At 37.2% G+C, this 27,198-nt stretch overlaps 1 long non-coding RNA gene across 3 annotated transcripts; it reads right to left on the reverse strand.

Moving 5' to 3' along the window:
• Positions 1-1,326: 1,326 nt before the first annotated feature.
• LOC122193006 lies at positions 1,327-25,453 on the reverse strand. Of its 3 annotated transcripts, XR_006182766.1 has the most exons (7): positions 25,317-25,453; positions 24,466-24,681; positions 23,722-23,797; positions 19,338-19,472; positions 15,634-15,758; positions 13,335-13,639; positions 1,327-1,907 (listed from the first exon to the last, which is right to left on the reverse strand). It is a non-coding gene; the product is annotated as an uncharacterized LOC122193006 (long non-coding RNA). The 3 variants fall into 3 exon arrangements; XR_006182765.1 differs by lacking the exon at positions 15,634-15,758; XR_006182768.1 differs by lacking the exons at positions 15,634-15,758; positions 24,466-24,681.
• Between the last annotated feature and the right edge of the window lie 1,745 nt (positions 25,454-27,198).

A 27,198-nucleotide genomic window follows, 5' to 3' on the forward strand; every position in this document is an offset into this window, starting at 1 on the left:
CTCATTTGTAATTTAATTATTAAATTACTTGATTTGAGTATTGATTATCAAAGAATTTTGAGCTTGTTGGCATTTTATCTGCTATTCTTCTCAATGATGACATAAGTAAATATTTATCTTAGATATGAGAATGTGAATTATCTTGTGGAATATGAACATTTCTGCTTATTACATGTGTTTCAATTTCTTCCTAAGCAAGCTATTACTTTGTTTATCTCTCATTTGAGGTTCAAGACAAGGAATAAAGAGAAATGAGCTTGTTTCCCTGGAGCTGGAGCTGTTTTTAAGAATGCTCTGACTGCAAAGATGGAAATGAGACTTCAGGTATTTGCATTGTAACTGTCTCCAACTAGTGTTTGATCAAAAAAATGAGGGGAAAAAAAAAAAAAGTTTGATTTGGCTGAATGCTGCTATGTACTCTTTCAAAGGGAAAATTTTCCATGGCGAAAGAAATGGTTTCTCAAAGGATAAAGAGAAATGGTTGAACTCACAGAACAAACACATGCAAAAGGTACTTTAAAAAAGACCAAGTTTTGAAAGCACAAGCTGAAGAAGTTGAGAGCTGTGATTCATGGCTCCCAGGTTAGCATTCACACACTGCTGCTGACTTACGTTGCTGTTATTACAGTGATGTGAATGATGAAGGCACTGGTGCTTCCTGTTTGGAATAGGAATTTTTGCTTCTTTGTTCTACTTTTAAAAGATTAAACACTGTTAGCAAGGTAAGCGACTCAGACCACCAGGGAAAACATACACAGAGTCTTCATTAATTTCCAGCCTTTCTTTGGTCAAACAAGATGTTGTCTCTGCATGTACAGAATTTACATTATCAGTGTAATTTGGCACTGTCTAAAAAAGTCTGAAAGGTATATTATCTTCCGAGTTTTATTTTGGGAAGATAGTCAGCTTTCTAAATGAGCAATTTCCAAGGACATTTTGTCTAAGCAGGAAGCAGTGTGTACAATCCCTATTTTTTTCTTTCACCCCCTCTTTATACGCATATCAGTCTACAAGATAAAGCTATTGCCTGAGACATTTGTGGGGTTTTTTTTTTTCATAAAAGTGAACAGCATTTGAGCTGATTAAAGTCTACTGGATCTTTTTTTCCCAATTGTGTCTAATATTACATTAGTTATTGAAGCACCAAGTAGTGATTTTTGATTAGCTGTTTCTTTTATTAAAAAAAAAAAAAAATTAAGAAAATGAGTAAATACTTCTGAGTTACTTTATTAGAATCTCTAACTGTATTCCAGTATGACACTTTGAACAGTGGGTATAACTTAAAGAACACCAGTAAAGTCAGTACTGAAGAAACAAATACTGCAAAAGATTTAATGTAGTGATGCAAACAGGCAGTTTCTCCAAGTTTTTTGCATTGACATTAGCATTAATAGGGGTGAAATTAGAAAGATTTCTGGCTATGAAGACATATAGAACTAATGGCAATATCTCATTGACTTTGATAGTGTCAAGCCGTTATTCTAGGTCTTCAAGCCTAGGCACTCTGATTAGGTGTGTGATGCCATGACTGCAGCCAGCAGGGTCAGGTCCGTCTGAGCCAGTTTCAACCAGCTAGGTATCATTTAAACTGCAGGAGCTCAGAGTACACAAGGTGGAATATAAGCCCTGATGTGATTTCAGTACATCCACAACTGTGCTGATATCTGTACCTGATTGAGTCCCTTCAGTAATGAAGTTCTCCAAACAACACAGACATCAGAGATGTAACATCTCCAGAGCCCTGATCAGAACAACAGAGTTATTAGAAAAGTCCATCATCTTCTCCCAGTTCATACATCTGAATTTCTCGCAAAACAAATCAAGACACTCCAGTGGATCATGCCACTCAGGTCTCATCTTCATAGATTGCTGGAATTGAGCACATATTGCACAGCTAAGGACCAGAGCTGTTGGAAACACAATGAGACATATTAGACCAAATTTACTGACACAGCCAATGGGATCATGTCATTGCTTATGGTAGGAAATGTAATTTTTGTACAAAGATTTGCAGACAGACTTGAGTTTCACTCATTATTACAGTTTTCATGTATCACAATCAACCACTGGTATTTTGCATCAGTTCAGCATTAAGAGAATATAGGACGCTGCACGGGCCAACCAGACATTAATCAGATAAGAAAATGCTTGAAATTAGGAATAATTGGCATAAAATTAGTATTATATTGACTCTGTAAGTAAGTTATTTTAGTTCATGAACAAATTGTAAACAGAAGCAAAAATAATACAGAGAAGACTAGCCAGTAAATAAGTCATTCTGACAGAGCTAATGCAATAACGCTTTTCAACACTGTACAAACATTTGAAATACAAATAGTCTATTCCCTTTTTTTAAGCACAGTATGTTTTACTCTAGAAACATCCTGAGCTCTGGGTTAACAGAGCATTCAACCACGTGCTTGCCTCTAAATACATGGTTAAATTCTACTTGCCACATCCTAGATTTATTACATTGTAGGTCTAGAAATTCATTGTGTTTGACAATGAAATAGAAAGCATCTCTCTACCCTTGAAAAGTCTATCATTCATCCATCAGTTAAAAAAAGAAAATCACATTTTCATTTTTTGCACTGACTGTGAATGATGCACTTCTAGTGGGAAAAAATTAAAAACACACCAAACCCTAGGCAGTATGGGGGAGCGAGTTCAATAAATAAACCAATATTCAAAGCTTGTAATAGCATGATGAGTTTGGAAGAACCTATTGCAAATTGCTGAAAGCAGTACTTCTCTGCTTTGTTTAACATAGAGGAGGTTGCAATTTACTGGTTTTGTTTTATTGGAAACAGCAAAGGTTTCTCTATATAAGCCTGCAGACCAAAGAGGAGCAGAATCTATGCAAGTCAAAATGTTTCCCAGTCTGATATGGTAAAAAAACAAATAGCAAATTAAAATAATAATAATCAAAATTAAAATCACAATGTGAACAAGACCAAGGAACTGCCTCTTACAAAATAAAAAGAAGGGGTGATACGCCGACAAGCATTAACTAAAAAATCCTATAGGAGAGAATCAAGATGCCGTCTGTTGTTTCATTCACATTGCATTCAGAAGAGCAGGGTTTTTTTTCCCAATCAGCATCAAAGAATTATCCTAAAAATCTGAAACCACCCATAAGTTCCCATATTTCTTGTTAGGTTCTTCAATCAAAAGCGATCATTTTTAAAGACCTCTATGTTCTTCTTTCGTATCCTTTTCTGCTTCTGGACTGACTGCACAATACCTTAGCATTTGGGTTTGTAATCAATAGGCCTATGTTTAAAATACTTTTGCCCTTCTTAGTTTTATTGCATTTTAATATTTTAAGGCCATTAAATAGACAGTGGTGAAATCTCTCATCATAGAGTACTCATTACTCTAAATACATGTTTTTTATTTAGCATTATAGAGCATCCCCTGTCTCCTAGTTTTTCATTGCTATCATTTCATAGTCTGCATCCCTTTCCCTGTAGGCTACTATATAACTTTCTAAAGTACATTTGATGTACAAAAATGTCTGAGGTTTATTTTCACTGCCTTCTTTAAGATAGCCATTAGATGTGCAGTTTCTCTTTCACTATAACTGTTTACCAAAGATTATAAAATATTTCACCAATAAATTTAACATTGGCTAAATGTTATATATGTGTCATCTTATAACTCTGTGTTCTAGGTCTTGTCTTCTTTTTAATAGAAGAACTGAAGCTCATTGATATTAATGACAAGTCAGCATTCTGTACTTTTTCCAAACAATTTCCATGCCTTCTGAAATTCGTATTTTCTAATTTCATCCTGGATGAAATATGCTGCATAATGCAGTTCAGGATTCCAAGTTAGGCAAGTCTTAATCATAGAATCATAGAACGGTTGGGTTGGAAGGGACCCTTAAGATCACCTAGTTCCAAACCTCTGCTATAGGCAGGGTCACCCCCCACTAGACCAAGTTGCTGACTATCCAGCCTGGCCTTGAATGCCTCTAGGGTGGGGTCTTCTACAACCTTGATGGCAACCTGTTTCAGTGTTACACCACCCTCACAGTAAATAATTTTTTCCAAATATCTAGTCTAAAATCTACCCTCTTCCAGTTTAAAGCCATTTTCCTTGTCCTGTCACTACATACCCTTCCAAAAAGTTCCTAACCATTTTTCCTTGTAGGCCCCCTTCAGGTATTGGATAAGATCCCCCTGGAGTCATCTCCTTTCCAGGCTAAGTGTCCCAGCTCTCTCAGCCTGTCCTTGTAGAGGAGGTGCTCCAGCCCTCTGATCATCTTCATTGTACTCCTCTGGCCCCACTCCAACAGCTCCGTGTTGTTCTTGTGTTGGGGGCTCCTGAACTGGACATAGTATACCAGATAGTGTTGTCACAAGAGCAAAGTTGAGGGGCAGAATCAACTCCCTTGACCTGCTGATCACACTTCTCTTGATACAATTCAGGATATGGTTAGCCCTCTTGATGCAATTTAGGATATGGTTAGCCTTCTGTGCTGCAAGCACACATTGCCAGCTCATGTTGAGTCTTTCATCAGCTGACATCCCCCAACCTTTCTTTTCAGGGCTGCTCTCAAGCTTTCGTGCAACCATCCAGTTCCTTATCCAGTGAGTTGTCCATCCATTATATCTGTTTTTCTCCAGTTTGGCAACCAGGATGTCATGTGGGACAGTGTCAAATGGTTTGCACAAGTCCAGGCAGATGACATTAGTTGCTCTTCCTTTATCCACTGATGCTATCCATCATCCACTGTAAAAGGCCACCAAATTTGTCAGGCATGACTTGTCCTTGGTGAACCACAAATCACCTCATTTTTATTTTTCATGTACTCAAGTAGGGCCTTTGGGAGGATCTGCTCCATGGTCTTGCCAGGCACAGAGGTGAGAATGACTGGCCTACATTCTTTTTTTTTCCCCTTCTTGAACATGGGAGTTATGTTTCACTTTACCAGTCAGTGGGAACTTTAACAGACTGCCTGGCCTTTCAAATATGATGGATAGTGACCTTGCAACTTCATCCACCTGTTCCCTCAGTACCTGTGGGTTAATCTCATCAATACTAAGGACTTGTTCACCTTCAGATTAAAAGTAATGGTTAATCTAGAAAAGGTTGTCATATTTCCTGAGACTCACAATACATAAATATTATTAGTCAGAGTTCTGAGAGGCAGCATGGATCATGATACCAAATTGGTTTAACATTTGAGTATAAAGCCAATACTAGTTTTAATACTTCCTAGAATACCAAAGCAGATTAAAATCATGACTGAAACTGCCATTCTTTTCTGTCCTCATGGCTCTTCTCATTTTGATGTACTAATCAAGTGACAAACATGTTCAAGTATTTTTGCATTAGTGCAAATAATGTTTTATGTACCACAGACAGTATGTTTATCCCCAGCTTAATCTTCTAACTTAGAAAGGATATCAAAATTGAAGGCATGATTTTCAGCATTTAGGGGTTTTGACTTGAGTATAAGATGAATAGCCTGGGTTTTTTTAATCAGTGAAAACAGAATTGATGGAATTAAATCAGATTTTTAAATATTGATAGAGAAAGCATAAGATATTAGACCACAACTTCACCGTAGACTTGAAATCATTGTCATATCGGTGTGAAGACTGAATATCATCATATTGTCATAGAATCACAGAATGGCTTAGGTGGAATGTACCCTTAAAGATCATCTTGCTCCATCCAGGTAGAATTTATCATAATGGGTGACCTGATCATAGATGTTACTCCACTGGCAACAACTGTGTATTACAGACCAGGCTGGCAAACTTGTTTGTTTTCCATTTTTGAAAGAAAACTATTCCTTTATTCCACTGAAAATTCCTCACGATGAAAATTTTCCAAGCAGTCTTAAGGGTTTATCATGCTGAATTCCTCAAGGCTATTCTAAATGTTGCTGCTAGGTCAATGATAGCAATTATTTTTATGTATCATGAAGTTATTTTTAAAATGTTTTCAGTAAGATGGGTCAGTCATTTCAGGAAGAACCATCAGGGACTGCACTGTCTTTTTTTGAGAATTCTCACAGGCTTTCTGGCAGTGCTGGAACTGTAACAGAAGTTTAATAGATGGCTGACATATTTCTGACAGACGCTATTCATTTGATACATTTATGAATATTTTGGTTTTGGCGGTCTATTTAAGGCAGTTACTATTAAATTGTCATAATTTATCACTGATTGTTACACAATGTTATCTGCAGTCTGGAAATATGCCCTTCCTTTGGAATTAAAGCTAAGAGCTACAGGATAATGATTGACCTTTTGACCCCATCTTTAGCTTAGGACTAATTCTAAAGATTTCTATCATTAAAACACTAGTTCATCTCCACTGTTGCAAGATGTTGAGTGTTTGAATAACATTATTTCCCCTGAACTAAATGCAGTACTGCAGGTGGAGTACAATGAAAGCAGACTGGAGAGGAACAACCTCCTCCCTTGCCCTGCTGGCCACGCTTCTTTTGATGCAGCCTGGAATATAGCTGGTGTTACTTGCATGTTGTTCATCAATACCTCCTTTTCTATTGCTTTTCCCTTAAATAGGATATACTAGCTTGACAGACACTTCTGTTTTTTGTTGTTGTTTTTTTAAATAACTGAAAATTGACCTCATCAGCCCAAAGATGAAGGTTGCACAAAGAAGAATGCCTAAGACAGGATGGTTAGGATGTTGGCCTGGCCATGAAATCTAACAAGTCCACAAAAACTCAAGCCTTTCATGCTGTAGCATCAGCAATAGCAGTTGATATTATGAACTTTGCTCTTTCATATCAAGCAGATGGAAGAAGATCTCATTTTGCAAGGCCTGTAGACAGTTGAGGAAAAGGGCTCAGTAACAGTGGTGTTCAGTAAACTGTTTGGCACATTTAAATTCCAGAAAAGAACAGATGAATGTAATTGAATTCATACAAGATGGGCACAATATAATTTTACAGATCAGACCTCTGTAGAGAACTTGGAAGGAGAATGTGGTGTTATCTGTTCCACAGGGACACTAAATATCAAAGAAAACTTGCATTCTAAGCTGATGTTTGCTCTGAGAAACACCAACCATGTTGTCCCTCTCCACCATCATCTCAACAGACAACATGTCTATTGTGTGATGATGACTGTGCCCTACCTCTGACACAACTACATGTCTGAGATTCTACCAAAAACCAGCAGCTCTCCTAAAAGTAAAACATGTTTAATTAAGGCCTTATGAAAGATTCTACTAAGGATAAAGGTAAAAATTATTAGCATTACACTCTAAAACAGCCTCTGCTTTCTAGTCCTCAAACGTGCCCTTCTCTGCATCTTCAGCCTTAAGTTTTCACTTAAGGTTTCCACCTAAAATTTCTTAAGGTTGAACCTTTCTGTGGAGCTAGGACAAGTGAATGGAGACAAACTACAGTATGCCAGACCTGCTCCAGAAAGGCATGTTTTATCAAGTGTTCCCTGGGGCACCCTGTGTTCCCTGCCCCAAGAATCAGTGTTTGTGGCTCACTCACACAAAGATTTGAAACTGTAAGTGACCTTGTGTGATTTACTGCCAGTTTTTCTCCCTTGTTCCTTACTTTCTTTCCCTGGGGAAAGCTGAGATACTAAAACTTCAGTGTAAACAAAATAATCTTGTTTTACAGCAAACAAATTAATCAACCACCAAGTGCCACCAAATATGTCAGTTTGGTATGTCTATCTTGCATTAGTACTAGGAACAAGTATGCCTGTTAGAGAATTACTTTGCATCAGACCTGGAAAAAAAGCTAAGAAAAACAACTACAGAGAAAAAGGAGTAAAGAAAAACCTGTGCTGTGCAGTGAAGTATCCCAAATCATAGCACTCACTAGGGAATAAATGCAGACCAAAAGGGTCAAACAAGGGGATCTTCCTGAGCATCTTTCTTGGAAGGGCCCCTAATGCTTGTGCATATATCCAAGGCAAGCTGACTGCTGCTTCTGCAGCCTGAGAGGAATGTTTATGGAAACTAAAAGAGGCCAAACTATGGGGAATAAGGGATGTTTAGAGTGAGAGAGTCTGTTAAGCACCAAAATGTTTCCCTGCAGATGTGTGGGAATGGATCAAAATGGCATGGTTCTCCTTTGATATATGAGCAAGAGCAGGCAGTAAGATAGAGTACATCTGATGGAGATTTGAAATACTTCTGTTAAAAAGGAGAAAATTAGGAGTGGGCACATTACTACTCACTAACCAGTACTGCATGACAGTTATGTCAGTTAAAGTCTCTGCTCTTTCCTGTCCCTGGAAATCAGATTATATCAGCAAAAAAAATAATGCAGAGGAAAAAGGAATAAACAGTTGCTATAAATTGCTTATTGTGTGTTTCAATATATAGTATCTGACCTTTTAAGTGCTTCTGTTAGGAGCAGAAGTCACAGTAAAGGTCACAGGTTTGCAAAGTCTTAATAACCAATAATTGCATTCAGTTTTTCAAGTTAACTTCAGCTGTGCTCTTGAGCTAGAAGAGGGCTGATAATACACAGGGAATGGAGAAGAAGCCCCTTGTACTGACCAGAGAGCCATAGTGTAGAAAAGGATTTTATCTTCTGTCAGTCAGGGAAAGAAGCCAAAACAAACTGAAATTAAATGTTCCTGCATGGGGTGGGAGCTGTCTTCTGAGAAGTGTATGCTTTTATTAAATTATGCTCCAATCTGTGGATCGGTAGTAACTATTGTAGCTGAAACCATGATGCAATTATGTAACCAAAATATAATTAGGCAAGAAAGTCCCATTTTGCAATGAGATATAATATCTTCTACTATATATCTTCTACTGCACCACAGCTAGACTCCCATGTAAAAATAAGACTTTGAAATGATGGTCTGCACTGTGGATTTTGTCATGTCAAGAGACACTTAGGTTCCCAGCACAGCCACCGTGGATAAATTAATGTGACCAAAGATAAGAGTTGGGTTCCGTTGATTAGACATATTTGAATAGTGTCATTTTAGGCAATGCCAGTGTAGCTAGGGAATGCAACTTCCATGAGCATTTCTGCCAACCACTAACAGATGTTTTGGAAGCCCAAAGACAACTCAAGTGGCAGTAGGTGCCTAATTTCAGATAGCTTTCTTATTCAGGGTGAGATGGACAGATATCCAGGTTCCAGTGGATCCCTCTAGAGGTAGCAGAGCCTGTCTCCACTGACTACTCAATACTAGTGTGCATGCAAGCACTTACAAGAAAACATCTGAAATCAGGTGTGTTGTTCTAAAGCTAAATCCTATCCCAATTATATAGAACTGCAAAACCCGAGACTGCAGCAAGAACTTCACCTCAGACTGTTTCAAATATGTTGGGATCAACTGCAGCCATGGCTATCGCGTCTTTCAGCTGAAATACCCTTTTAATTTGATTGACTTAATCCTACTGATAATGATAGCAGGAGGAGATAATCCTTCACTGAGGTGAGAAAGAAAATAAACACACAGGCAACTGTTTGCGTGGGTCACCCTCCCTGACTATCCTGCAATTACCTCCATGGCTTGCAGGATGAAGTTTGGGGTTCACCCTTGAATGTGAACATCAGCATGGAGAGTGGCGGTTCTAGTTCTTCCGCTCTACCTGAGAATTTGAGTCTTTTTTAGCAAAGTTACTCTCAGCACCACACTGCAAGAAAACCATACTATCGTTATGGCTGTTATTTCAATTTTAGAGTTGGAAAGTAGGCTGGAGAAAGGCCATATTTTTAAGGTAACGCTGTGACTACTGTAGACACACATAGCCCCAGGTGAGATCTTTAAAGCACCTCAGATTCTAATTTCCTTTGAAAATTTAGACATTGTGTGTCTACATGCTTTTGAAATTTCCACCAGGGTCCTGTTGGCTGGTTCATTGCCTAACTAGCTTGTAAAAAGGAACTTTTGGATGCTAATTCTCAAATTGTTCTCTCTTCAGTTTGCTTTGACTTCAGTGAATAATCCTTTTCCTACCTGACTCTAATTCCAGATTCACTCCTGAAGTCCATCCAGCACAAATGCTCCATGGTGGTACAGAGTTCAGATAGTGAGTTCTGCTGCCGTGTTTTCTTCTGAACGTGGCAAAAGCTAAGGGGCTTCTGCTCATAGCCCTGCATTCATCCTGCATCTTTACCATCAAAAAAATTCCAACATATAGCCTTACCATAGTGCTATGGGTTGCTGATCCCATACATTTTTGTTAGCTACTTAAATATATCAAGGAAAATTGGTATCATGACTTTTACAGGTAGCTGTTCTACCACAGCTTCATAGAAAATCTTAAGGATAAATGTAAGTTTAATACCCAGCCTGCAAACATATCCAATTCCTGTTTTCTTCTAGCAACACGAGACACATCCATCACTGTTTCCTTTGTAACCACATTCTCCAAACATGGAAACTGTGAAGAACATTCTTTTTGCTAAAGAAAATAAATTAATATCCTCATGGTTTATCTTTTAAAGTTTTTATAATACTTTTATGTGTCCTCCATATTTGATCTGTCAATTTCAATTTAAAGTGGATTTATCTTCAATTAGCAATGTTGCTGTTAATTGACACTGTGTGAATTTAAAATAATGTAGTGAAATTGAAAGAGCAGACAAAAATTGCAAAATAGTTTGTTTACAGAACCTTTTTTTGATAAATTTCAAGTTATTAAAATGTTTGAGCCATTTATCAACAAGCTACTTTTAATGTAAAATTATAATTACAAATATAAGTGAAAAAATCCTTTTACTGAAGGCTCAGTTTTCTTTATGACAAAAACTGACATGGGATTTGAGTAGACGTAATTGAAGATGGCACTAGTAAATATGAAATGGCTTCATCCACCAACGAGATAACTCTGTCTCTCAGGTTATCTCAGGAGAGATTTTTCTGTTGCCTGTAAGCTACTGCTCAAACACCTTATGTGCCTATGACAACATATACAGAATGGCAAAGCTTTCAAAGAGAGATGTATTCTGAATGTCAGAAGTGACAAATTTCCTTGATATCTCCTATGATTTTCCAAAGCTATAAAATACAGTGCAGGAGAATTAGCTTATAGCTTTGCTGTAATTTCCCTAGCTAGTAAATTCAAGCTCTTTCTCTGCATTTAAATGTGTTTTATCATAGGAAGTTAACTTTATAATTCTCTATATGAGTTTAAAATTCAGGTCCTGATCTGGGGTGATGAAGTTAAGCAACTCTGAAGTTAAACGTAAAAGAGGATTTTGTGCTACTTCTAAGAACTGCTGCATCCTTATAAAAACTATCCAAGCCGCCCCCCCCCCCCCCCCCAAAAAAAAAAAAAAAAAAAAACAACTATTTGTGTGTTACAAATAGTCCACAAAAAAATCACAATGCAGTTGTCATATCCAAAAGGAAAGTAACATAGGATATCCATGACAAACGTCCCTGAGAAACTAATATGGCCAATGCGAGCACTCGAAAGACTTGGAAGAAGCTGTAAATATTCAAATAGCTTTTTCCATCATATCAATAATGTGTTGTTTTCTGTCCATGTTAAGCCATTTTAAGACGTGTTGTAGCAAATGCACAATGTTATATAATGTAATATTAGAAATGTCTTCACCTATTTCTCATAAATTTGTAAAGTTCTGGTATTTAAAAAGCACTTTCTACCTTTTTTTTTTTTTTTTTTTTTTTTTTTTTAGGTGTAACTAATGATTTGCCAAGAATGATATTTAAGAAAACAAAATGGAGCAGCTAACAATCCATAACCCATAGGGCCTTCCCACCATGCGTGCTTCTGGGAAAATAAAAGCTACCAAACTAAAATAACTCATATTGTTCAAATTCACACAACTGCACTTTTTTTTAAGCAAACGCTTCTTGTTTGCTCTGCACATGCACATCAAAAAACTATTTTTTAAGTGGAAGAGTTCTAGGGGAAGGGAGAAAACAGGAGTTTTCAGTTTAATATGGAGAAAAGCTTTATGCAAAGCTGCATGCCTGCCAGCCCTTCACTCCCAGCACTGAGACATCAAGATGATGACTTTTTATGTAAGTCTCATGAAAACTGGCAGTGAAGCACATGGATGAAACACAGAATTGTAGGTTCTGAAGGAGAGACAGTTCTGAGAAAGGCATTCCTATCTAAGCTCACTGTCTGTTCTGAGGTAGCAGCTACCTTTCTACTGAACATAGACAAAGGCTCTATGTTTTGCTTACAACAAGGCACATCAGTAACCAGCATACTAGTTAGAATAGCAAGGCACATTAAAGCTTGAAACCAAGTTGTTCCTGTGTAGTAGGTACAGAAGTTGTAACTATAATTCTAATTTCATTTTAAGCATACTTCCAAAATGCTATTAGATTATTTTTCATTTTTTCAAGTGCTCGGTTCATGTTATTGCTGTTAATACATAACTCAGTATAGCTGGGATCTGTAATCTATAGAATATAGCCAAAAAAGGGTGAACTTCAAAAATACTCTTTTATTTATGTAAATAATTGAGCTCTAGTACGACTGACGAACTTATAAACTTCCATTGTCACACCTGTCAAACAGCTGATCCATAAGATTTACCCATAAGCTGTATATATCTTCTCAACAGTAAGAAGGTGGTTGACAGAGAAATGCAATAAGTTGTTAATAACTTTTATTCTTTGACATGTTTTCTTCTTGTACATAACATCCAAATGAATAGCAGTATAAGAGTATTAATTTTTCCTTAAGAAGAATCTGTTCCATTTGCTGTTCAGAACACATGGCAGTTCTAAAGCATATCGGATAAGCCCAGCTCACATAGCTGACTCAGTGAGAATTAATATTCATTAAAAACAATGAGGTGATACTGCCCTGATTTACAGTACCTACAGGAAGCTGGTAACAATAGTCACTGCTGGGCCAGAATGCCCTATTTCACTCTTAATTCAAGCATGCATGAGCACCAGTCCATGACTTACTAGGTCCTGCTGTTAATCCAGCACAGAGCATAATGAAGGGTGAATTTCCACTTCAGACTTGGTGCCTCTGCACTATGACACAGCTGTGGCTTACGATGTGTTACACAAATTCCTTCATTGGCACACAGGGTCCAAAGATCTAAAATGTCAGTGCTTAAATGTCTATCTGAATTGTAAGTAAATAGCCTAATATCCTGGGGCCGTTTTACCTCAAGCAGTTGGAAACAAGCTGAAGAACACTGGAAGATTTGTTAGTGCATTTTGGTATCCAAAACTAGAAATAGACTATTTCAGGGTACTTCAATTGTTAACTAAGATTATATTAAAAAGGATTTCATGCAGCTGGAACTGGTAGAGGGATTGGGAATGCCCAGGCAGACCCTTTCCATTCAGTGCTGAAAACAAAAGCAAGTTTCAATGATCAGTGATGATTTTATGAAAAAATTTATCACTTACAGTGGTCAGTCAGGTACCCCTTGGGAACAGTGTAGCATTAAGCATGTTTATGAAGCAGCCAATGCATGGAGAAACAGCTTGTAATTTAAGAGAAGACTTGCACCTCAGTGTTGTACACAATACAAAAAATTTGCTTCACAGATGCATTCACACAATTTCTTTCTCTTGAAGGCTTTCCTGCTTCCGTATTGCAGAGAAGCTCCTGAAAGTCCACACACTGAGCTGTGCAGGTCATTCAGCTTCTGCATCCAAAAAATGCTGCATGAACAGCAGCTATCCCTGTAGAAACCACCAAGGGCCACTGCCTGCAGCCAGAGGGGAAAAAAATACAAACACAAAAAGATTAGTAGAATTAAAAAAAAAAAAAAAAAAAAAACAGATTAGTGAAAGGACAAGATGCTTCCTGCTTGACTTTGATAGATCACTTTGGCTATGCTTAAAAGAATGAATTAAATAGCATGAAGGAATGTTCCCAAGCACAGGAGTTTGACTTACATGGTGAAACTGTTAAAATGACCCAAATTGGCACTGAAAGTCACCCAGATGGTTTCTGCTTTGAAAGACAATGTAGGCCTGTAGGAATTCCCAACAGGCAGTTTTACTATAAGCACTATATTCTGGTGCTGAAGGCACTATATTCTGGAAAAAAAAAAGAACTGAAGAGGCAGTATTCTGACTGCTGGCCTCCATGACAGAGACCAGCCCTGTATGCACTTAATACCTAGTGCAGATGTTAGTACTGGTTTCAGAAGGGCAGGCATTGTTAGCTCTCCATGAGCTAGGTTCAGCCTTGAGATGGGCACACAAAGCCCTTGCAGCATGCCTGGGAAGAGCTATCAACCTGAGTTGATAGTTATCACACATTTCCCAGCAAAGTCTTGGACAACAAGCTAGAAGTCATTTTTGTTTGTGGCTGCCCTAAATTTCTGCAGAAAAATGCCTGCAACAACCTAACGCAGCAAGTGATGGCAAAGCTCTCTTGGAGATTAAGTGCCAGGTTCCAGTCCCAGCTCTGAACCATGTTTGTTTATTTTATTCACTAACTGTTTAACATTTAGTACGTAAACTCTGCTTGGAACAAGAAAAGGAATCCACAGTTCATCCTTTTTGGGCAAGTTTCCTGATTAAAATCTTGGATTAAAATCTCATGCTTATTCTTGCATGTTCTGTTTAGTCCAATGACTTTCCAGTTCTTTGCTGCACAGCAAGAAAGCTTCGAGAAAGATGGGAAACATCTGAAAGATCCTAAGATTGTCTCTAATTCAGGTGGTCTCCAATAGATGGTTTTGAACCTTTTCAGCATAAAAGCTTGTGGGGGGTGTTCTCTATTCCCTGTGTGAATTACTCACAATATCCAATCTAGGTCAACTACCTAGATTAAATTGATTATTGCTTCTCTTTCCCGTGAATCAATTAGTTTATCTCATAAAAGCTGTTGTTCTCATTCCCATAGATACATCATAGGTACGTTTTGGATACATTTGTATTAAGTCTTACAGGGTTCTAAGTAGGAAGGTTAACGAAAGAGTCCCAGTTTGGATCCAGATAAGACAGTCGCAGAAAGAAGCGTGTGCAGAGCAGAGCCTTAGGCACCTTTGCAGTTTCATCAGTGATAACAAAGCATCTGAGGAACCGAGGTTTTCAGATTCTCATTTTTCTTCCTCAGCTGACATCTTAAATTCTAACAGTATTCATTTTCAGAATTCACTTGAGGTGATTACACACTTCATGGCCCTCTGCATCACTTTTTCATGTTGCATACAGCTAGCACTAGTTGCCTACTTATGGATGGGGTTTTAAGAACAGCTGCTGAAAATTAGGAAGTTTTTCTTCTGCTATTAAAGACATCCTTGGATGTAGTTTTCCTCATGATTGCTGAAGGTTGAATGCTGTTGTCATTAAGTTAATTCAGCGTCAGCACAGAGATTGAATGGAAGAATGAAGATATCCTTCAGTCAAGAAGGAAAAAGATTGGGAAATACAGCCAAAGACAAGGAAGAATGTGGAAGAGAGAAGTAATGGGAAGGGGCAACTTTGTCCTTCAGATCTCCAGAAGCACACAGGTAGGTAATAACTCATTATTATGATGATCAATTTGAATAAATGGTAAAAAGTAGTTTTGTGCAAAGCTTACGTTTGTATGGTGCCATTTAAAGTGGGGTACTAAATTTTGATTGGATGGGTAATGACATCTTAGTTACTGCACTGAAATAACAAACTGAAAGAAATGCAAGATTCAGAATGCACAGTGTGTATGTTGAGTATGTTTAGGTTAAACTAAGAAAACAAAGGTAGTAACCGTCCATAAGAGACCAGCTTCACAATATCTTAGTCCTTAGTGTTGAGAGTATGCTGGCAGGATCTGAAAGCAGTTTCTTCCAACTCATTCTGCCTGGGTGATCAAAGAAAACAGATTTTGATAACCTGAAATTAAGAATGATGCTTAGGTTCTGCATTTGGATAAACAAACAAACAAATAAACAACTAAATAAACAAGTAACAACAACAAAACATTTGAGCATAGTCATTTTGAGCCATCTTGTGGAAGACATAATGCATTAATAATGATCTGAAGGAAAAGTCTCATCTAAGCCATCTTTTGGATAGTCCTAGTGAGTTCATTAGACTAATATTTTGTTTCTTCCACACCTTTAGAAATTTTGCTTGGTAAAAAAAGTTTTTAGTTTCATAAGCAATTCTATTGCAAAATTTTAATTGTATTCTGGGAGCAATGTAAAATAGATTCCCAAAATTTCATGGCCTGTTGAGGGCATCAGAGAGGCTAAAGCTGGACTGAAGCATTTTGGGTTGGGCAAAATAAAGATGTGTGCTTCTCCAATTTATATTACTTCTGGGATTCTTTCCCCTTTTTAAGTAAGAAAGGCTGAAAGACAGTGTATCTGATTTAAGTTATTTTACTGTGTATTTCTGCCATACTTTGAGATATAAATAGCAGAATAAACAGTCAAGTACGCAAGCAAAGTTGAAAAGTCAAAGACCAGTGCTTGTTTCTACAGTATTTCTAGCTTGCATACATGCCAAGTGCAATATCATGTAACAAAAATTCTGGACAAGAACTAGATTTGGGGTTTCTTCATTTCCCACTGACTCCCCAACATTCTAAAAAAAAATTTAAAAAACTGTATTAAAGTCACCAACGATTAACATAAGGGCAATCATATGTTTATGATTGAAATTCCAGAGCTAAAATAAAATATTCTTTTCCATTCTTAACCATTCTTATTCAGTGTTCTGAAGTGGGAAGATGTGCTTTATCTAGTATTTATGTGCAAGTAATATTTATTATAAAATAATGATAGGCATAAGATTGTCTGCAGAGAATATTTGATTATGAATACTACTTATCTGAAACTTCATGACTATAAGTATAAAAAAATAGACAAGCTTGCACAGTGAAAACAACTTGAAGCCGTTAGAATGCCAATCTTTTAATGATCTCTACAGATACAAATAAATTAAAACGGATGTACTGATTGCTGAATAAATACCTATCCTAACTGGGCTTTGATTTGAAGTTACATCATCCAGATTTGTCCATCTATCCAGAGAAAATCCTTTACCCATTATAATATCTGTCTATCTAGATTATCTAGATATTATGATATCTAGAGAGACAGATATTATGATATCTATTTATTTAGATATTATGATATCTATCTATCTAGATATTATAATATCTAGATAGATAGATATCATAATATCTAAATAAATCTAGATAAGTCTAAATATCTAAATAATATCTAGATAAGTCTAGATATTATAATATCTAGATAGATAGATATCATAATATCTATCTCTCTAGATATCATAATATCTAGATAATCTAGATAATCTAGATAGATAGATAGATAGATAGATAGATAGATATTTTAATGGGTAAAGGATTTTTTATATGACTTTTTCTATATGTGACCAAAATATTTAGAATATTAGAAATATCTAGAATATCAAAAACATCTGTGACATGTACCTGAGCTCTAATGCACAAGATGATTTATGATTCTTCATTGCCAGGACGTAAAACTCTGCTGAAAGTACTGTGAAGAATCACATTCACATTAGTGACTTGAGATGAAGAAGAAAATAGAACTGCTTTACTTCACTTATTGCAATTTTAATAATGTTATAGCAACATTTGAATATCTTGTGTTCATATTCTGTCACTAATATACAAAGAGGGTTGAAGTCTGTTTTATAAACCTACTGCCCAAATGTCTTTGTTAAGATACTCTGAATTTCTGCTCCTGTTTGGCATTATTTATGTGTTTTAACTTATCTATTTCTATAGGAATTCCAGGCTCTCATGTCGACATTGAAGTGATTTCTTTTTAAAACCCTGATCTTTCAATGTTTTCTTGACTAATGGTTGAATTTGTGAATCCTGTAAATGTGAATGCAGTCTGAAAATGGAGACAGTTAATCTAGGAACACTTATTCTGCTGCTATTTAACCACAGTCTCCTGGGATGAGCTGAGTGGAAAGTATGGGATGTCTAAAACATTTACTATACTGGATGAGAAATTGGTGTTAGGTTTCCTTTTGAGCTCCCTCCAAGCACTTGTGACATTGGACTTATCCATTAGACTATGATTTCTGGAGTAATTTTTATAGGAGGTGAGCTAATAGATGCAAAAGATGAATGGCTGGCTAGAACACATCAAGAATACAGCTTATCTAAACAAGTATAAAACAAGTATACTTCTTCTACACTAATAGTTAAATATGCTAATTACCAGTCTTAGGTCACCTGTAGAGGAGGAATCCTGATGACAAATAATGAGATCCAGCGTGCCACACAGTATGTGGCAGAGTAAAGAGTAAAACAGAGGTATAAGATAGCACTGCTTGAGATAAGCTGATGACAGCCTTGTGACAAACTGCTTCCTATCTAGAGAAGTAGATAAATAAGGAAAGAACAGAGGAGAAGCAGATGCGAGGTGACTTCCCCAAAGAAAGTCGGTGACGAAATCAAACTCAGAGATCACACACCCCACATCAGTTTTTTTCACCCCATCTGGGATATCCATCTTATAGTGCAGAGGGCTGCTTTTTTTCTTCATTATCCAAAAAAAATTTTATGGCACTGGATATCCATTCCAACAGCAGTTGTTCATTAATAACTGTATAATCGTTTATCTTTTGTCCTTTTGTAGCTGTGGTCTGTAGGTTTGTAAGCACTTAATACAGAGCAAGCCTGGTCAAGCATAAGGGCATCTATGCATTATTGAAATATGAATACACATTTTTTTATATTTCTTTCTATTTAAATCTGTTTAACCCAGAACACAATCCTTATATGCAGTCAGTTAGATACGAGATTTCTGTCACAAATACTGGCTTTCAAAATCCTTGGGCAGATTACATCATACAGAAAGGAAAACAGAATAGCTAGTTTTCTTCAGTAATAAAAAGTTTGTGGAAGGAAGCAATCTGAACCCTGCTCTGATCTGCTAGGAAAGCACTCTTTTCTCACTGTAGGAATAGTAAGATTAACAGAAAATAAGAGTCACTGCTAGATGTTACTCTTCACTGGTTCTAGCACTCGGTAGAATTAACAAGAAATGTATCTCTCCTGAATATTTTAAAATTATTTTAGGTATTTTTATGCCTTTTATATACTGATGCACACTTTTACTCTATTTGCAGGGTTCCAGTTAAAAAATTTTCAGGATCATGATTTTTATCATAACGGCATCTGTCCCAAAATTCTTGCTTTGTAGCCAGGGATTTCATTAAAAGTTGCAATGGAAAGTGTTTCAAGATTATAAAAAGAAAATTATCATACTTCTTTTCCTCTAATAAAATGATTACTGTTATGAGGAAGAGAAATATTTCTAGCAGTATGAATGGCTCCTGACTGTGATAGCTCAAGACCACTTACGGAAATTTCCTTTAGTTTATGACAGGTACAACGGTATGGAGAATTTTACACCTAGTGTAGACTTTAAATGTTCCATATAGAACTATATGAGATCTACTTACCAAAATATTTTATCGTATCTGGTAGCTTGGTAGTTTAAATTTGTTGTTACTGTGACATTATTTTTTTTTTTAATCTATTCCACCTGAATGTCAGAAGGTCCTCTTTCTGTATGGAAGGCAAACTTGATGATGTACCTAAATAAAAAAGAAAGTTAAACATTTTGCTCAAAACAGAAGTATGCCATGTCTGAGAAAAGGGGCTTAGCATTCTTTCTCTTCAACCTTTAATGTCATAACATTCCCAGTAATGAACATAGGGCTTTGATTACATTGGATGAGAAAGGGATGTAATGGATGATGTGAATATCATTCCATTGAGCTCTTCAGCTATTATCTCTTCCCATCAAATGCAAATCACTAACCATATTACAGTTTAAAGTCTCTTTTTTTATATGTTACAATAAATCGTCTGAGACGGCTTAAGGAATCAGAATTTATATTTTATTTTCTTTCTTGACGCATAAATTCAACTCAGCTTAAATCAAGTAGTTGAGCTGAGATTCCTGTTCTGCATGCTAGTCTGCCAATTGTCAGCAACAAGGTGAATGTAAAACAAAACTAGTACCTCAGTATGTGATTGCATCTTATTGTAAATAATTTCAGTAATGCCATAAAGCTACTTGGAGAGTGAAAGTCAATTGAAGGTAAGTCTCTAAAATGCTTGAACTGCAAACTTAAGAAAAAAGAGCAAAAAGCAAAGAAATAAGACATAAAAATTTTGCAGTCATGCATTTAAATATTTAAATGTCACCTATAGCATAGTCATTAATCATAAAATACAAACAGGAGGAGCATTTCCAGAATGAAGACTTGATAACTCTGATAAGTTCAGAAAGTGGATGTCACCCTGTACCTTGTCACTGAGTACTGAAGAAAATCTGAAGTCTCAAAGTGAAATACAATCTAAAGAACTGCATCTTCTCATTTCATATGTTAACAGGGTATTTTATATGGCTATAATTTCGTCTCAGATGACTTGAAAATTGCTCTAGGCCGGCATGAAGCATTGAAGGCGATAATGCAAAATACACATTTTTTCAACATCTGTTTCTCAACTTGATTGTTTTGCATAGTTCATTTCTATTCATTCCCAGATACTAACGTGATCATTTCAGTTCTGAAAACAAAATGTACCCTCGCAGGTTTATAGCACCTGCACCACAATAGCTGAGACAAAGAGTTCACTCAGTTTTTTTAATATATTTCAAATAAGGAACAATCTTCAGGGAAATAAGGAAGCATAGATAAAATATGCAGTCTTACCCATTTGTCTGAATAAGTGCAATTTAAAAGTAAAGAAGTGTCATAAAAGAGGAGAATGAAACATAAAATAGAGTATTAGAAAGCTGTGGAATACAGAATAATACCTTTGCTTTTTTAAAGTCAGTGACAGGCTTGAGTGTTTAAAGTTTATTATGTGAAATGAGCCAGATGAAATAATTATTTATCATTGACTAGCAGAGAGTGAATTCTAAATGGAAAGCAGTTTTCAATTAACCGGTCATGCTACACTTAACTGAAGTTATGTTGCAGAATCAATCAAGAAGAAATGTTATTTGCCAATGGTTCATGAGCTGGATGGTTCTTATTTTAAAACTAAAATGCTGTTTTAAAGGCGGGGGCTAGGTGGGGGCTGGTGATAAAATGTGCATCCCATTGTAGAAAGAAAAAAATAGCAAAAGTCTTTTGACACTTGATGTAAAATTTCAGAATACTTTGATGAGATGAGTTATAGCTGTTGGAATCTAGCATCAGATAATTGTAGTGTTATCTTTCTAACACAATTCCACAGCTACTTCTATAATCAAAATATTGAGGTCTCTAAATTATCTCAGGCTATGAAAATGAAAGTAGTATGTAAATATAAGTGAATATGCCAAGCACACTCTTCAGATTCAACGATAAAGTCCCCACAGAACTGGTGTCAATGGCAAATTTCCCTTATCAGTGAAGGCATCATCGAAACTGATTGCTTTGTTCTTTCAATCTTCTTTACTGTTCGCCTGCAGAATTTCTGCCTTTTACCTTTGTTTCACATGTTGACTATGAGTTTGGGATCACAGAATCATAGAATGAAATAGCTGAAATGAGCCAGTAGTGTGCCCGGGTGGCCAAGAAAGCCAATGGCATCCTGGCTTGCATCAGAAGCAGTGTTGCCAGCAGGAACAGCGAAGTGATCATCCCCCTGTACTCAGCACTGGTGAGGCCGCACCTTGAGTGCAGTGTCCAGTTTTGGGCCCCTCACTGCAAGAAAGACATTGAGACCCTGGAGCAGGTTCAAAGAAGGACAAATCTGGTGAGGGGTCTGGAGCACAGGCCTTATGAGGAGTGGCTGAAGGAGCTGGGATTGTTCAGTCTGGAGAAGAGGAGGCTCAGGGGAGACCTCATTGTTCTCTACAACTACCTGAAGGGAGGTTGTAGTGAGCTGGGGGTCAGCCTCTTCTCTCATGTAACTGGTGATAGGACTAGAGGGAACGGCTTCAAGCTGTGCCAGGGGAGATTTAGGCTGGACATTAGGAAATACTACTTGTCTGAAAGAGTGGTCAGGCACTGCAATGGGCTGCCCAGGGAGGTAGTGGAGTCACTGACCCTGGTGTTCAAGAACGTTTGGATTTTGTGTTGAGGGATGTGGTTTAGCGAGTACTACTGGGGATAGGCGGATGGTTGGACTGGATGATCTTCAAGGTCTTTTCCAACTTTGGTTATTCTGTGATTGGTTTCTACTTAGACATCAAGACATCAGCTGAGTTGTGCTATCCAGCCAAATCCTTATCCATCAAGAGGTCCATACCTCAAATTCATGTCTCCTCAGTTTAGAGACAAGGATGTCATGAGAGACGATATCAAATGCTTCACACAAGTCCAGGGAGATGATAGCAGTTGCCTCTACCTTATCCACTAGTGGTGTAACCCCAACATAGAAGGCCATCAAATTTGTCTCACACACACTTTGCCCTTAGTGATGCCATATTGCCCATCACCCATCACATATGTCTTAACAACTGCTTAGAAACTCGTTAGTTTCTAGGAGGATCTGCTCACGATATTTCTTGGCATAGAGATAAGACTGACTACCCTGTAGTTCCCCAAGTCTTCCTTTTTCCCTTTTTAGAAATTGAGAGAATATTTTCCCTTTTTCAGTCAGGGGGAACTTTACCAGACTGCCATGACTTTCAAATATGATGGGTAGTGGCTTAACAAATTCTTTCACCAGTTCCATCAGGAGCTTTGGACACCCCTTATTACTTCCCATTGATTTGTGCACCTTGAGGTCCCTTAGATGGTTTCAAAACAGATCTTACCCCACAGTGAGTGGTTCTTCATCATCCTTTGGGCAGTGTGACTAAAGCACTTGTCGGTGAAGACTGAGGCAAAAGGTCATTGAGTATCTCATCCTTCTCTATATCTCAGGTAACCTGATCCCTCATTTCCTACCAGAGAGGACTCATTTTCCATAGTTTTCCTTTTATTACTGACATTCCTATATTCCCATTCATAGAAGCTTTTCTTTTTGCCCTTGGTGTCCCTGTCCGGTATTAATTATATCAAGGCAATGTCTCTTAATTCCTCCCAGGTTACCCGTCCTTGCTTTCACCCTTCTGTCCAAGAATGAACAGTTTTAGTTCATTTTTTAACTTGCCTATGAAGCACTCAAGCAGGGAATGCAATTTGTTCTGGCATTATAGTTGCTTAGTTTAAAGAGCTTTTTGTCTGTGAGTCAGACCTTCAGGATCTTTTGTAATGTAAACAAATATAAATAATGCTCATGTCTTGAAATAGCCTAGGTTTTTTGTGCTAAAGCTTTCAGTGGAGAATTGATATGTGTATGAGGAAAGTGGGATATGATATTCAAGATAATTGCAAACATTCTTAAAATTTAGTTTCTTTCTAATAATAAAGTAAATGGTTAATTTTATTAATTTGATTTAATAAATACATGTTATTACATAACTATACAAAAAGCAGTGATAATTACTGAGTATCTAAAGGGAATTCTATTTCCCACAAATGCACACAGTCCAATTAAATTGAAAGAAACACCTTATGTGCTTAACAGTAAGCGTGTGTGTAAAAATTTGTAGATACGACAAAATACACTGAAGGAAACACTACTTAGAGAAAGAAGCAAACACATTCTTCTAAATATCACCACTGAATCACACTAGGATTTCAAAGCACTTTATAAAAGCTAATTAATTATCTCTCATCTATACTGAACTCTTAATCAGCGGAACTCAGCATCTTTTATTGCAATTAATTTCATCTCCTGGAACTCTAGTAAGATACAGACAGGAAAATGCTATTGTCCTCTGAGGTTTTGAAGGAAGTTAGAAGTGCCTCCCTTTAGTTATGCTACAAATTACCTACTGGTTCCAGCACTTACCTCTTATACAGAATTGATGCAGCAGCCTGGCAGAATGGATAGCAGGGATGAACACTTTCTAGGTGCTTGAGTTGTTCTTAAAACAATGACCATTAAGAAAACAGATGTAGGATAAAATACTCTGAATCCTTGAGCAAACTACTAAAAACAAAGTTTCATTAAATGCTATTTCTAACAATTTAAGACTTCTCCACCTTGTTTTGTAGCATCTTAATTGAAATCAATTTCAGACACTTTCAGTTGCTGTGTAATTTGAGTATGCAATCAACACCAAAGGCCAACAGAAGGGTGGTGCTATCAGAGGCAGGATGTGTTACAAAGGGAACTATATCTTGTGCAACTGAAAAGGCATTATCCCAAGAAGGCTATGGCTGTATCTCAATACAGATTTGGTTACAGTCTTCCTGTTGCTAGCCACATATGGTGCAGTCACTAAGTTTGCTGACATGGCTATATGTATCAGATACCATTTGCCTCAAAACTAATGCAAGGTTTTCAAAATTCTGGTGAAAGGAGCGCCTAGCATACAACCAGTGCAGGATGATGCTGTGGCAGTTTCACACTGGTGGCCAGTTAAGAACCGCACAGCTGCTCCCTCACTTCCCCTCCTGAAGTAAGCAAGAGGAAAAATGTCATGAAATAAATTCTCATGGGTTGAGATAAATACAAGGGTATCATTAGCTAATCTCTGTCACAGGCCAAACATACTGAGAACAAGTGAGAAAATTGTAATTTATTGCCTACCAATAACAAGAGCAGTGAGAACTAAAAGCAGTGCAGGGGAACAGGGAAAGGGGGCTGCAGCCAGTCCTTAATGCTTTGTCTCTTCTGCTCCTTCATCATCACTTTGTCCCTGTTCCACCATGGGGTCCTTCCTCCATCAGATGCTGTCTTTTCTGAACTGATCCCATGTGGGCTTCCCATAGGCTGTAGCTCTTCAAGCACTGCTCCCACATGAGCCTATAAACGTACAGGATTTTAATACAGCTGGGCAGCTCAGCTCCACCACGCTGCTCTCTCACTCTCCTCTTCAGAAGGAAAGTAGGAGAAAAATTAATGAAGAAAAAGCTGATAAGTTGAGATAAAGAAAGGGAGATCACTCACCAATTAACGTCATGGGCAAAATGGAGCCAGTGTGGAGAGGTTAATACAATTTATTGCTTTTGTGAATAGATGAGAGCAGTGAAAACTAAAAACAAACTAAAAGCACCTTCCCTCCCCCACCTAACCTCTTTTACCTCCTGCCTTGAGTGATGCAGGAAAACAGGGAAAGGAGACTGGAAAAACAGCCTCTCAATTCTTGATGCACCTGAAAATACTGCTTAGTCATGTGTTTATCTTCTGGTGTTAGCTCCTCCCACGCAACTTCTTAGGGAAAAGCCAAAAAATCTTATATGATTCACCTTATTAAATAGCAGGTTCTTATGTTCCAGCTGCTATCTGAGGTCACAGTTGGGAATTATTTTATGAGTTAACAAATGATTCTCCCAGGGCTAAGGATTCCATCCTGACAGCAAGAGTTTCTGTGGCACCTTTTCTGTCTCATTTTCCTGCCTTCCAAGAATGGGATAGAAAAAATGCTTTTGGATACTTACAAAACCCTTTGAACATTGCTAGTAGCCAATGGTTGATATGACCCAAGACTCTTCCAAGAGGATCTGTTCCACGACATTCCCAGGCAAATAGGTGAGGTTCACCGGCCTGTAGTTCCTTGGCTCCTCCTTTCTCCTTTTCCTGGAAATGAAAGTGACATTTCCCTTTTTCTACTCCCTGGAGACTTTGCCTGACAGCCACAGCTTTTCATATATGATGGAGAGTGACTTGGCAACCACATCAGCCAGCTCTGGGAAGAACTCTGAACTCTAGAACTCCGAATTCTGGGAAGAAGAGATAAAATGTTTCTTAAGATAGTGATATTAAACAAATCCCTTTTGAAAATAAAATATTTGCCTCATGGCCAAAATGTCTATTTCACAAACACTGTATCAATGGCCTAGTGATATGTAGAGAGTTGTCTTGGGTTGTCATGTATCTTTCTCCAGTCCTTGATAATCAAACCAGCTCTGGACATCTGGTACTTATCTTTTGCAACTATTAAGATCTATTGTAAATGTAAGAGAGCCCTACTCCCATTTCTTAAAGTATACAAAGCCATGAGAGAAAAAAATATATATTAAAAAAAGGATTTGAAAAAAAACAAAAAAAAGATCTGTAAACTCTTTTGGAACCCAACCCACACACATTTGCTACTGGCTCTGCGGCCGAACTCCTCTCAGATTATGAAAAAAATTCTCTCTCTCCCTTAACTCCTCTTTTCCCAAATGACTCCTTTCAATATTATCAATATCATATTATTAGCCTATGAAAATTGTCAATACAATGTAAAGTGTTTGGGTCCGGTTTCTATCGTTATAGCCACAACATATGAAAAAATGGGTATTGTGAAAGAAGGCTGTCATGGATATGACATTCTGAGTTTTACATTTCATACTGAGATAAGGATTTTCTGAAAACTCTCTGTTTATCAAACCATTTGCAGAAAAGTGGAAACCAAAAGAGTGTGTGAGAGTTGATTATATTATGTGCATGTACTGAAACAGTTAGATACTCATAAACACAAAAATTTTTTGCTTATACAATGTATACATGCACACATATAATCAAATTAAAAGTAAACTACAGTAAGTAAACATTATCATTGTCTTTATGGTGGCTATTCCAGTCGGAATAACCTGATGAAACTTTGTGTTTTTAGCTCGAAGAGAAGAACTAGAATTGCATTCCTTTTCAATTGCAAATGTTACTCAGCACTTTTGGTTCCAGAGATGGGCATTGGCATTATTAGTAATTTAATGCATGTCCTGACACAGAAATTCAGACAAAAAATGTTCTACCAACAATGCAATGTTCCCTTCTCCTGCTGTGTAACTGTACTTAATTCAAATCTGAAGGTGATTCACTAGGAAAAAAAGTAAATCGTCTTGACCTGAGAATTATTTATAACCTAAAGATTTAGGCCCAAACTCAAAGTGATCTTAAGAACCTAAAACAGCCAAAGGACTGAGCTACATAGATCTAAAAATATTGCAGTGTGATTACTTCTGTTGGAAACATTTGCATTCCTTCTGTGTATGAGAGAAATTGAAGTATATTGAAAGCCTCCAACAGACCTAACTGAGTATTCTTTAAACTTCATTCACTATAACAATTATTGACATCTTACCTTTGTGATGCATACACTGCATTCAAGAAATGTCAGCACCTTGTGGAAATAGCTTATCCCGCCTGCCTGGGAACAAATTCAGGTCTCTACTAGAAGTGTGCTGTCTATTGGGTAGGTAGTACTAGTGAAACTGCCTACATTCCAAGGCTAAATGACATAATAGATGTATGTCTGCACCTTAAATTAAAAAGAGAGGTGGAGGAGCTTATGAAATGGGTAATGAGAGAAGAATTGTGACAATTCCCAAACATAAC

This window comes from Lagopus leucura, unplaced genomic scaffold (genome assembly GCF_019238085.1).
Source record: "Lagopus leucura isolate 7727_CA_CO unplaced genomic scaffold, USGS_WTPT01 Super-Scaffold_73, whole genome shotgun sequence".
Taxonomy (NCBI): domain Eukaryota; kingdom Metazoa; phylum Chordata; class Aves; order Galliformes; family Phasianidae; genus Lagopus; species Lagopus leucura.